General features: G+C 41.1%; 1 protein-coding gene across 5 annotated transcripts in view; it reads right to left on the reverse strand.

Moving 5' to 3' along the window:
- ZNF521 (zinc finger protein 521) overlaps positions 1-13,406 on the reverse strand; it is a 651,786-nt gene that overhangs the window by 571,413 nt on the left and 66,967 nt on the right. The gene's annotated exons all lie outside the window — the stretch shown is intronic.

A 13,406-nucleotide genomic window follows, 5' to 3' on the forward strand; every position in this document is an offset into this window, starting at 1 on the left:
CCTGATTTTTGTAACTACAAAATAGCATAATTTTCCTTAAGCTGCATATTTAAAGCCATGTATTGAACTTAGACTTGGCTTTGCTATCGTTGTTTTACAAGCATTGCTCCTGTGTTTATCTTTGTGAGGACCCAGGTCACATCTACGACCTCTGAAGGCTGCACTCAGGGCTTTAAGTGGGCCGGGTCTCAAGGGGTCTGAGCACCGGCAGTTTTTTAAAGGGGGCCTCGAAACGGGTCTCTATCGGGCTCTATTTTGAGCCCTGGCACAGGTGGTCCGTTTTTTTTCCGGACTGCAGAGACAGCATTTTGCTGTCACTGCAGTCCGAAAAAAAGTGCCAGGGCGCAAAACAGCCCGATAGAGACCCATTTCGAGACAGCAGGCACATCGATGTGTGCTGCTCACACTGCTCACTTCTCACTAGTGGAGAAGTTACGTCATGACGTCATGCCAGGTGAGCCTTGTGGGGGGAAGGGAAATCCTTTAAAGAGTCATTTTCTTTCTGGATTTCCCTTCTCTTTCTGAAACGCAAGAGCAGCAACATTGTGGTAGGGGCACCAGGGCTTTAAGCTGAAGCTTTTTCAACATTATATGTAACAAGCCATAGTTGCAGCTTATTTACCTTATGCAACTATAACCATTGACAAAGCCAATAGTCCTTACTTGTTGTAGGTATGATGTTACTTGTTGTATTCTATACCTGGATGCAATGACAGAAACAGCAAAATACAAGTCAAGCGGCACACTATGCTAAACACAGATTGTTAGCGAAAGTATTTTAAAGCCACGCCCCTAATTACACTGGCCACGCCCCTTCGAGAGACCCCCCAGTTTTTTCATCCCACTTAAAACCCTGGCTGCACTTATCTCTGGACTGTAAAACTGTCTGCAGTCAGGCAGTGTGGCCAGAACCGAGTCAGGTCCTCAGAACTGCAGCAGTAGCGATGGTATGAGGACATGGTTTAAAGACAGCTCCCGGGGAGCGTCACATGCCAAAAGCAGGGGGGAGGGGTGGGGGTATGCAGATTCCCTTCCCCCTTCGAGACTTTCTTCAAGGAGTACAGCTTTTCTAACTTGACCATTTCAAAAGCCAGAGTATATGTGTTTATACTTTTCGAAACAGCAATCAACAGTCCGGTGGTCGTCATTAAATCTGAACCTCATGGATGTTCAATATTTATTTTTGGCATGTGGTCTACAGGAGGATTGCACACTTACACACTGTAGATTTTACTAAAAACGGAATTTCGATCCACAAAGTTTGGATTTAGAAAAGGAAAGTTCGATTCTGTAGATTAACAATTGTTTAGAGGACTTGCATGAACAGTTTTGTAATTAACACATGAAAAGTTATACTATTGTGACAAAAAGACATTCGGTCATCTGCATAAACATACCAGGGCAAGGTTTACCAATTATTTACAAATAGATGGAATTATTGAAAATTATGTCATGAGCAGTGGCAGCTCTTGCTGGTAACGCTGTGAGGCGGGGGCAGGCCTGGGTGGGGGGGTAATGGAGTGTAAGGAAATAAGGCATAGATGCATCAAGCTAAAATCCGCTCGCAAAGGGGCAGATTCTCAGAATCTGACCCTTTGCGACCGGTATTTTTGCATTTGGGATGCATCATCTCAAATGCAAAAATCGCAATTTAGGAAATCACAACATTGCGATTACTTGCATTTAAGGAATCTCAAATTGAGATTCCTTAAATGCAATGAATTAAATTTAAAAAATTGTGATTTCGCTAATAGGGGTCGCAAATTACCATGAAGTTGAACTTCATGGTAATTTGTAAAAACTTTGGAAAATGCACAAAAGTGCATTTTTCAAAGTTCCATTTTACACACAAACATGCCCTTAGGGCATGTGTGTGTGCAAGATTTACCCATATGCATATTTCAGGGGTGCAACAGGGTGTCCTTTTGACACCCTGGCACCCTTGAAATTGCAATCTCAATTTGCGATTCTCTGATTGAGAATCGCAAATTGAGATTGTCTTCCCATTCATTCCTATGGGCCTCTAGGCCCATAGGAATGAATGGGGAGGTATTCCTTAATTGCTACTCGCAATTTGCGAGTCGCAATTAAGGAATTTTAAGAAATCGCTATTTTTTAAGCAAGTTCTTCTTGCATAGCATTTTGCTATTCCTTATTAGCGAATCGTTATTTTTCGCTAATAAGGAATAGCAAAATGGATGCTTGATGCATCTGGGGGTAAATACATAAAAGCACTTTGCGCTCGCAGCAACTGCGAGCGCAAAGTAAGTGCTCTTATTTCTTTATTTCCTTACTCTCCACTTTCCCGTCGTATGTCACACTCCCACCCAGCTCCTCCCTCTCCACCGCGCTACCTGTGCGAGCCGCCACAAATGTGGTGTCTACATCATGAACACTCACAACTGCATACTCAAAGACACACAAGCACACACCCAAACACAACTGGTCTGATTGGTGGAATAGTGGACCAATGAGTCCACTGTAGGGGCCTGTGATCGACCTTATGGTCACAGGTTGGAATCCCAGGGGGTCCACTCAGCCTCCCATCCTTCTGATGTCAACAAATGAACAACATTGACATGGGTAGCAATAAAAATCTGTTATTCAGTGCCAAGATACCCTTGGGTGAATGTGCGCTTTTCAAATATACATGCTAACTCCACACACATGTACAAATAGACAATATTCCCTCTATGCGTACACATAGGATGCTAGGTTCAGCAGTGTGGAGCAACGGTATACCGCTCAGAGTAACTAATAAGCTTGAGGATTTTAAAAGTAAGTTACTGAGTTAATCTGGGCAACTTGTCACTCCATCATTCCACCAGATAAGGAGCAAAGGATTACGCCAAGATTAACGGCATAAGGCTCCCAGGAATACAAAACTTTGTCCAACACAGGATCATTAAAAAAATTACAAATTAATGTAGGCTGTCACACCGTTGATGCATGCACATCCATTATAGGTGTGGTTAGAGTGCTAAGACCGAATGCCAGCAATATCAAAGGAAGATGTCTCACAAATATGATTGGGTACACTCCACCTTCTTCCAAGCCTCCTTTGCCACAATGATGCATTAATATTAACGTATGTTCACATCATGCTATTTTATCAGGTTAGTATGTTCTCTGAGGGCTCTGTGAGCGGATGGAGATAGGTTTGCTTTTTGATGAGGAAATGCCAACCCACACATGAATAAGTGCCCCTGCAAGTGTCAAGGCAGGTATAGATGCAGGCAAGAGTGCCAGTACAGGTGTGATTGAAGGCGTGTGAGGTTACTGGTTTGATGTATTAGTACAGATGTATGTTAAGTTACTGGTGCAAGTACCGGTATGAGTGCAGAAGCAAGCAACCATACTGCTGCAGGTGCCAGTGTAGGTCTGATTGCCGCTGTTAGTGTAGTTGTGAGGTTACTGGTGCTACTGCAGCTGTGAGTGAGGTTACTAGTGTACATTTCAGTGTAGGTGGGTGTGCATGTAAGCAAGACTGAGATAACTGGTGTTTTTACAAGTGAGGGTGTAAGTGCCGGTGTTGCTGAGGGTACTGGTGTAAGTGCCTGTGATGGTGTAAGTGCAGGGGACAGTGTGAGGGCTAGGCTTGCTAAGTTAACACTGTTCAGCATTTCGCCATATATTGTGATAGTCTCCATTTTATTCCTCAACTTACTGAGAGACGTATAGTACTAAAGAGCCCTGGTGTCAACCTTCAGTCTTTGGACCTTCTTTTCTATAAAGTGACTTTTGCTAAGTAACAAGAAGTGACTATTTTGACTAAGTGCCATTCTTAGATATTTTCCAATTGCTGGTTACTGGTCTGTTTTGGTGTTAAATTCACTTATCACCATCCATCGCCTGGAGAGTTTTGCTTCCCCATAAAAAGACCTATATGAAGCAAGAAACCTTGGGGGGAGGGATAAGATGATCATAACACTGTTAATATCATTTTATTTTTCATTATTGGCTATGTAAAGGTGCAGGCGTGGCAGGGCTATGCTGCCCGCAGAACTGGGGGAGGAGTGGTTTGCACTCTCTTAAGTGCGCATTACGGTTTGGCCAACCTTCTTGGGCATGTTCTCCATCAGCTGTATTGTACAATATGGATGGAGAACATGCCAAACCACGGCGCTCAGACTAATCACAACACTGCTTTATTGCAGAGTTGTGAGTGGCTAGAGTAATCGGAAGCCTGGGTGCTTCCTGCTACATCAACCGAAGAGGATGAAGGGGAGGCAGCCGCCGGAAAGGTAAGTACATTGTTTTCCCCCGTTTCTTTTTTTCTGTGCAGTATGTGAAAAAATCATCTATCCACCATGATTTACATATTTTTAAGCAAAGTGTTATAATTAGAACAAATTAATACTTTACATTTTCTTTTAAAATGTATTTGTAACACAATTGAACAGTAAATTGTCGGTAAACGACGCAAATTCAAATCAGTTTTATAACATTTGTCAGACAGGGTGGAGCACAGGATTCAACTCAGATACAGGCAAAGAGAGCCAGATGAGGGGTAGAGCAGGTCTCTAAAAATGGCAAGGAGTTTGCTGAGAAGAAATACATACCCTTATGTGAATGACAAAAAAGCAGGACAGTGGCCATGCAGATGAACACGAGAACTAGCAACGGATTTGCCATCATAGAATTTAAAGAGAAAGCAGAAAAAAACTGTGTATTATTCTAACAGAGTCTGCAGAGAAAGGCAAACAAACTTGTAATTTAAAAAGTTAAAAGTTAAAAGAGTTATCTTCAGGATGAGGCCTAAGACAGAGGGCTGATTTTGGGATTGCAATTTGAAAATGTCTGTAGACTCTCAAAATATTGTAAGGGTGTTACTTCTATATATTTATGAACATAGAGCCTAATTCACAAAGGTAAATATAGATGTGATTTACTCATGCATATATTTACTAACACAAATAGTAGCAAATCTACAGTCATTTGCAATTCACCATTTCAAAGTGTAGATTTACACCTAGTAGGCTTACATGTTTCCATCCCCTTGGGGAGTGTACTACTAGTTACTTTTCACACATAGTTGGAGATAGCCAACACATTGGAAGAGGCTTCCCTATGGGAAATTCTAGGGAAGACTATCAAAGTTTGTTATTCTTCACACAAAATATTTACAAATATGTAATATTAATTATGAATGTAAAATATTTTCGAATATTTCTTAAAAATATAGAAATAATCATTTAAAATGTTACAACACATCGCATTAAATTAAATGTATATTAATTAACTATTGTATTAAAATATATTTACTTTATATATAATATGTCTTAAAGAATACTTCTTTAAAAAATCTATCCACAGTATCATTTTTATTTTTATTTAACATGTTTTTAATGTTGTTAAAAGTTATGCATAGACTTAAGTTGCATTATTTAATTGTTTAATAAATGTTTGACATGTAATTTGATTTAATTTTTAAATTAAGCTTAATATTTAAGTTTAAAATAATAAATTAACGGGTAAAGAAGTATGTACAATTATCTTGCATTAAATATATATTTATATTTGTGTGTGTGCTCATGTGCTATAAAAGTCTACCTCATTTTATTTATTTAACATTGTAAAAAAAATTCCAATGGGGTTTTACTGGGAGTAATTGTAAGTCCCTGCCTCCATTACTTTCTATGGGAGTGTGCAGTACCAGTGAGTGGCCAGGTGTGGTACTTAATTTACTCCAAGGCTTGGCTGGTGTACATTCACTCGCTATTTTGTTACAATTAGGCTGTATTAGCTGTAGGAGTGTAGGTTGTGAGCAGTAAATGGCTTGCTCCTATATAGGTGGGTGTTTATAGTAACCTGTTCATTCTTAAGCCCTTTAGAACACTTCTCTAAACCTCTGCCATTTTGTAGTAAGTATTCTGTATTTTCTTGCTACTTCCCCTTCTCCCTCCCACATTTACAATCAAAATGTATGATTACGAGAGTAGAGATCTTCGCCATTGTGGCAGAGATCTCCACACAGAGATTGGAGCGGCCAAGGTCTCCACCCATAGCGGAGTGATAACCAAGTTGTAGTAGGTGAATAGTGCTATAGTAGTACTATTCCACACACTAAAAAATGCAGTTCGTGAACCAAGCCCATGGTATCTTGGTTTTAAAAGTCAATAAGTGTATGGATTGATTAATTAAAGCCCTCAGATCTTCAGGAAATTAACACCCGGAGCTGTACTATACAAAACGCCTTCATGCAATGGGATTGTGCGCCCTCCTCTTTCACCACCAGGCACGCTATACTTACAGAAGTGGTACAAATGCTTGTGCATGCCATTCTTTAATATCAGGCACACATCCAGCACTAGAGTGATTCCAAGGGGAAATCCCCTTATTTGCACGGGTGCCTGGCCATATTAGAGAAATAGGCACAGAGGCAAAGATTCCCTGAGGAGGCACATTGATGGGGCGGCACATAGAGGCGAGGTACAATCAGTGAGCCACCTGAGGGCTCCCCTTGCGAGGGCAGCCTGGTGGTCCCAACACTTTCTTAAAAGGCTGGGAGCCACTATTTATAATTTCCTTTGCATTCATTATTAGATAAAATATCACATACATAAAACACAAAATCCCATATAATAAGCCTTCTCGGGAACTAAAAAACCAACAGAATAACTATTATAATAACTATTATTATATTATTATAACTATAATATAACTATATATATATATATATATATATATATATATATATATATATATATATATATATATAACTATATAACTATATATATATAACTATAATATAACTATATTAGTATAACTATTATAATAACTATTGATAATTCCCTTTGCATAAATTAATAAATAAAATATCACAAACATAAAACACAAAATCCCATATAATAAGCCTCCTCGAGAACTAAAAAAACCAACAGAATAACACAACAAATTCAGTTCCTTTGTTTAAACTTTTTAGGAAAAAACCTTCGAAGCCAGCAAAGCCTTTCACACTAAACCTAGCATGGCAGAGGACTATACTGAGAGCATGCCCTGAAAGTAATCTACACACGAAAGGACGTCTATTGTTACGGTGTCTGTTGACATTGCTTATATGTGGAAATTAAAAAGCGCTGTGATATCCCTCTGTGTCTCCTCTGGCAGGTGTTTTTTTAACTTTGTTGCCCTCTGCGCCTAAAGAATGTTATAGCTGTTCAAATTTCTCGTAAAAATTCAGCTTAGCAAGGGAATGGAAATTGTACTCGCTTAAATGATGAAAAAAGTTTGAAGGCAGTAAACCCCTGCAATTCAATTACATTTTAAGTGTGGGTTCGGTTGAAGGCCAACCGTCTGAAATTCTCCTCTGTCCGTGTCAGAGCGAGGTTCGCCACGTACATTTTATTGCCCGTTTAAAAGCCAAGTAAGCAGAACCGTCGTCCAAGAAGCATAACAGCACACTGACTTATGGAGTACTACTATGCAAAGACCGCCTCTGCATACACCTCTACTTAGAACTGAAACATAAACAAATGAAGAACGGAAAGTGCAGAGGGTGAGAGAGTCAAAGAGAGAATGTGTGTGTGTTGGGGGGTAATGTATGGGAGTGACTGCGACCAGCGTGTGCACAAATATGAGTGTGTGTTTCTGGATTTGTCTGTGTGTGTGACCTATGTGTATGTTTGTGTGTGGGATCTGTGAGTGTGCCAGTTCATGTGTGTGTGTATATGTCTGTGTGTGGGATCTATGAGTTTGCAAGTGAATGTGTGTGTGTGTCTGTGTGTGTCTGTGTGGGTCAGAGCAGCAAAGAATGAGAAGCAAAAAGAAAGAAAATGGGAGACTTAAAGGGGGAAAAAAAGCAAGGGATAAAGAAGGCCAAGCTCTGTAACTGATCTCTTCCTTGGCCCCTTCTGCATGGAAAATTGCTGGCGAATGAGAAGTAACACTGTGGAATCATGTGGTTACAATTATTTAAAATTCACGGATATGCCCTGCTCTCTGGTAAAGTGAAACTCTGCCGCTCGCAGCTCCTACAGTGTCCCTCGCAAAACAACTGCATCATTAATCTCAGCAGTAAGATTAATATGCTGTAGCCGCACTACATTTATAACTTGTTACTCTATAAAAAGAAAAAGTTTGTTTAAAGGGAAAAAGAGCATAGATACGAGAGTATTATTGTAAAAGAATATATATAATAAATAACAGCGAGCATTGTTGCAAGCCTATGTGAAACGCTTACGGAAATAGTTTAAATGTCTTTTTTGGTCTCTGTTATAAAGAGCTTTATCTTTAAGTTGGCAGACATATTGGTTCCAATACATAACACATACTTGGAGTGGATTTAGAGTCATAATTGGCTGGCTCATAATTGCATGGCTTTCTTGTCTCTCTTTGTTGACTGCTCTTGATTTAGTTGCCTTCCTCCCCAAGTTTGTTTTTGTCCCACCCAGCAGCATTTCAGTCTCACAGTGGTATGATTGGATCATGTGTGTCCTTTCATTGCAGGCTTGAGGGGACTCTTTTTATTTTTATTTTTCAGCAACCTCTCCATGCCTCTGCATGTTTCATCTCCCCTACTTGTTTCTTTGCCCCCTTCCCTGCGTGCACTTTTTTCTTGTCTGATGCTCTCCACCCTCCTGTCCCGCTCCCCATTGAAAATATAATTGATTTATTCATTTATTTATGTGCATGAACCCCATAGATGCAAAGACTACCAGATTACTTGCTTCATTTTTTGTGCTAATATGTACTTGCTTTACATTTTCTTAACCCGTTCGATGCTAATGACAGAACCGCTCCATCATCAGCTGCGGTTGGGCTGTGCTGATGACGGAGCGGTTCCGTCATGGCCCTGCCGCCGTGCCTGCGCGGCGCTGATTTTGCGCCTGCGCGGCGCGTTCTATTGAGCGGGCGGGGCCATGACGGAACCGCTCCGTCACAAGCACAGCCCAACCGCGGCTGGTGACGGAGCGGTTCTGTCACCAGCATGCGGCCGCCGAGCGGCCGCCCCGCTCACTTAGCGCTGCGGCGGAATAGCCGCCGCAGCGATGTGGTTAAATTTAAATTTACTGCTTCTAACAGAGGCATCCGCCATGCTAGAACAGTAAATTGCAAATGACCGTCCTGTGTCATGATGCATGTGCATGCTGAGTACTGTCGACTTTAACAGTATGAAAAAAGATTTTTCCCTAGTGAACCTATGCAAGACAAAATCTTATACTTAATATAATTAACGGACCTAGTTGAAGGACCACTACACTCATTCACTGACTAATCACTTCAACAGCAGTAATGTAGTGTAATGTCCGTTAATTATATTAAGTATAAGTTTTTGTCTTGCATAGGTTCACTAGGGAAAAATCTTTTTTCATACTGTTAAAGTACCCCATTCCCTTGGTGTTCAAGGGGTCTCTCTCAAATGTCCACACATACTGTCGACTTGCCATTGCTTGTGTGTGTGTATTTTTTTTTTACTCTTTGGCCCACACTTTGAATGGTAGGACTAAGGATAGGGTCTCTTGAGTAAGTCACAATTACCAACTTCATTTGAAGCTCTATAAGGAGCACAGTCACTTTTCGCTGCACTTGGTGAGCTCATGCCTGCCTCTCTGAAAAGTACTGCAAAAGTCACCCTGTCCACCTTTGCGACTTGTGTGGATGTTTCTATCACTGTGTAGAAAAAACCAACTACAGTGCTATGCTAAAAACCATGTATACCCTACTCTGCTGCAGGTCAGCTGCTGGACAGAAGCTTGCACCAGGTACAGATGTACAGGCCCGGACTGGGACCGCCAACTAGCCCTCGCAATTACATTCGATCTGGTTTCTGGGGGCGGGAGGGCTGGTAGAGAACACTGCTGCTGCGCTTTTGTTACAGGGGGCCGATTTTGCAGTATTGCTGCAAAACTGGACCCAGTAACAAAAATGGCCCCCACCGGTCCAAAACGGCCCCACCCTCCCAGCCCACCAGGAAAACGCCCAGTGCCTGCTACGGCCAGTCCAGCCCAGCAGATGTATAATCTTCTTTGAACAGGCAGGCCTCCACTTCCTCATCAAATGACCTTGCAGGACAATATGCAAGGCTAGAGGGAAAAAAAATCATTACCCTGAAGACTGGGTGAAATTACAGCTGCCGTTCTGTAGTCGCGGCAGTAAGGGGATTTTCCCATGCTCTATACTTAAATGGCGTAACAGTTAGTATTTTCTTCCCTACTAGAAACAAATCCCTAAATACTATAATTTGTTTGCATTAATTATCTATCTCCCACAATATATCACACCATAATGTTGTAACGCAGGGTGTTATTCGCTGCAGGAAGAAGAGATGCACATTTTAACCTGAAGCACGTACCACAGAGAGAAGTCTGTGCTTGTATGTAGACTGCGGAATGAAAATCTTACACTGTTTTTGTTAAAGCACTATATAATACTATAGTGGTGGTTACTACTGCTATAAACTATAAACATTTAAGATCTATTGTTAGGGTTTAAAAATCCATTCCCAATTTCAGTTTTCAGTTTTCCAAAAGCTGTTCATGATTTAAGAAGACATACTGTTAGAGCTAAGGTCCAAGATTTCTTTACCTGCTTGAAAAATGGTCTAGTACTAAACGGCACAAGCTTACAAAACAAGCATTGACAAAGTCCAAAGGTCTGGTGTAGGCTACCATTCTACTGGTTTTGCCATTGCTTTTTGCTGTTTTTGTAAATCTTCCTTATGGAAACATTAAAAAATGTTTGTAATTGTGCACACAAAAGCATACTGAGAGGCGTAAGGCTATTTTTGTAAAAGGTTATACAGAAAAATTCAACGGGACCACCACCAGTTCACCAGTGTATACACATGCACAAGCAGAAATCTTTGAATGTTTTTGTAATTAAGATTTACAGAAAGAGCCACATATGTCCGTCCATGCTTGCACTTGCAAATACATGCACACACAACGGTGACCATTTTTTAATGGGTTGGAAGTCTCTTTCACAAAGATTGATATCCATGTGTGTGCATGCATATGGGTGCACATCCAAAGGCAGCCATCATTCAATGGGTTGAAAGCCCATTCACAATGATGGCAGTCTCAAGCAGCGCAGATGTGCGACGGAGTGCAATGGAAGTTGTAGCTGGGGTGTGGTAGCAGTGACTGAGGAAAGGCTAGGTCCACATAGAGGTAAAAAAAATTAAAATAAATCTCAATTTTTACTGTTTTATTAAGCCACATATCCTAAATATTACAGACGTTATATCTAGGCTCAGATTTCAATCATACAAAATCAGTGAAATTCGACAGTTTCCTGAGCTAACTGTAACTTTGAGCTAACTATAACAGTCAGTGACATTCCTGATGAGTCAGTGACATTCCTGATGATATCACTGATGACATCTCAAATGACATCACAATGTCATCACTGGTGACCCCATCCAGTAAGTGTAAGTATTAGTGTAAGTATTATGTAAGAGTTTATGATTGTTAAACATATATACGAATATACTACAAAAGTTAAAGTAGTATACTAGGTGTACTATTAATGAGTGATACTAGTTTCATGTGAGTGTCTGTGTGACTGTATGTATCATTGTGCGTATGCGTATGGGTGTGTAAGTGGCTGCATGGGTGAGTGAGATGCTGAATGAGTGGTTCTAGTGGTGAGTGAGTGGATGTGTAGTGGCTGTATGGGCGAGTGAGTGGGTATCTGTATGGCTGTATAAGTGAGTGACTGAATGTGTAAGTAGCTGTATTGGAGAGTGAGTGTCTGTGTGAATGGTTGTATGGGTGAGTACAGGGATGTGTTAGTGCTTGTATGGATGTGTGAATCAGTAAGTGGTTGTGTGAGTGAGTTTGTGAGGGCTTGTATGGGTGAGTGAGGGGCTGTGTTGAGAGGCTGAGTGGGTGAGTGAGTGGATGTGTGTGACTGTAGGTAAATAAGTGGTTGTGAGAACAGCTGTATGGATGAGTGTGTAGGTATGTGTCTGAATGTATGGGTGAGTAACTGGTTGTATGAGTGGCTATATGGGTGAGTGAATGGTTGTGTGAGTGGCTGTACAAGTGAGTACTGGTATCGGTCTGTAAATAGGGGTGTGAGTGGTTGTGCAGGTGTATGAATGGGCATGTGCGAGGTTGTATGGGGTTGTGAGTAGGTGTGTGAGTGGTTCTGTGGATGATGTCATCAGTGCTGTTATCAGTGATGTCATTTGACATGTCATCAGTGATATATCATTGATGTCACTGACCATGTCATGAGTGATGTAATATGTGATATCATAGACATTGCATTGCTGGGTCATAAGTTATAGTTAGCTTAGGTAACTACAACTGCAGAATTGCACTGCTTTTGTTCAAGTGGAATCTGAGCCTAAGTATAATGTCCCTGTAACCTTTGTTTTTCACAGTCAATTTCTAAGGTTTTTTAAGTTCTATTTGCGAACTACAACAACCCTGTAACATTTGTTTTTTAAATGAATTTATAAGGTTTTTCAAAACTTATTTCATAACAATAACAACCCTGTAACCTTTGATTTTTTTAAGTGAATTTCTATGGTTTTGAGGTAAAGCGTAGAGTCAGCGTGCATGTGCCGCTTTTTGAGGCATGATGTATTCCCTCTGTGGGTTTTGAACACACCCACACAAGCCCACTGCGTTTTCATTGATTGCTTGATCTGCCTTTTGAGATGTCATTGCTTTCTTTGGTGAATAGTGTACATTTGCCCCGCCTTGTGACTGTTTTGTTACTGCCCTAGCGACTGCCCCAGCTAAATTGATCCTTTCACTAGAGCCCATATGTTTTTGTTTCAGTGCACTACTTTATTTTCTTCGGCCCTCTCCTTGCAGCTTGCTTGCTTCCCCCTGCTATCTCAAGGCTGCTCTGGTACTGGGGCAGCCCTTTTCCTCCCCCACTCTTTGGAATTTCATTCTTGGTGCTGTCTGTTACACCGGAGCTTCCGTCTGGGTCAAGAGGCCAAGGGTCCTTGAGGCTGCAGGGCTGATGTGTTTGCAGTAGATACGTATTTTTGTTTTGGTAATACTATATTTAAAGTTCGGGAAGAATGCCAGTTATATATGTTGTGATGTCAAAAAAGGTGCAAAGGAGGGCTGAAGCAAGGGCATAGCTTCACAGTGGGCATTTTTCATCTGTAACACAATCAGGCAGTGAATCCTACTTTTTGTAAGGCAAACCCCGCTTTCATGCTTGCTGTTTTATTTCCATATCAATAATGAGGTAGTTGAAACCCGGTCTCGGGCCGGATGCAAACAGATGCATAGAAAAACTAGCACTGTCTGAAGGTGCCTCAAATAGCCTGCCTCATATGACAGCTGTGTGACGGGCGAAGGCATCGCCAAGAGGTCACAGAGTTCAAGTGTACGTGAGGGGGCCAATCCAGGGTGAAATCAAAATGTGAGCCTAGTTCAATTTGGTCTACATTCCATTGGCACTTTTGCAAATTAATATAGAACTTCGGCACAGCT

This window comes from Lissotriton vulgaris, chromosome 4_1, assembly GCF_964263255.1.
Source record: "Lissotriton vulgaris chromosome 4_1, aLisVul1.2, whole genome shotgun sequence".
Classification (NCBI taxonomy): Eukaryota; Metazoa; Chordata; class Amphibia; order Caudata; family Salamandridae; genus Lissotriton; species Lissotriton vulgaris.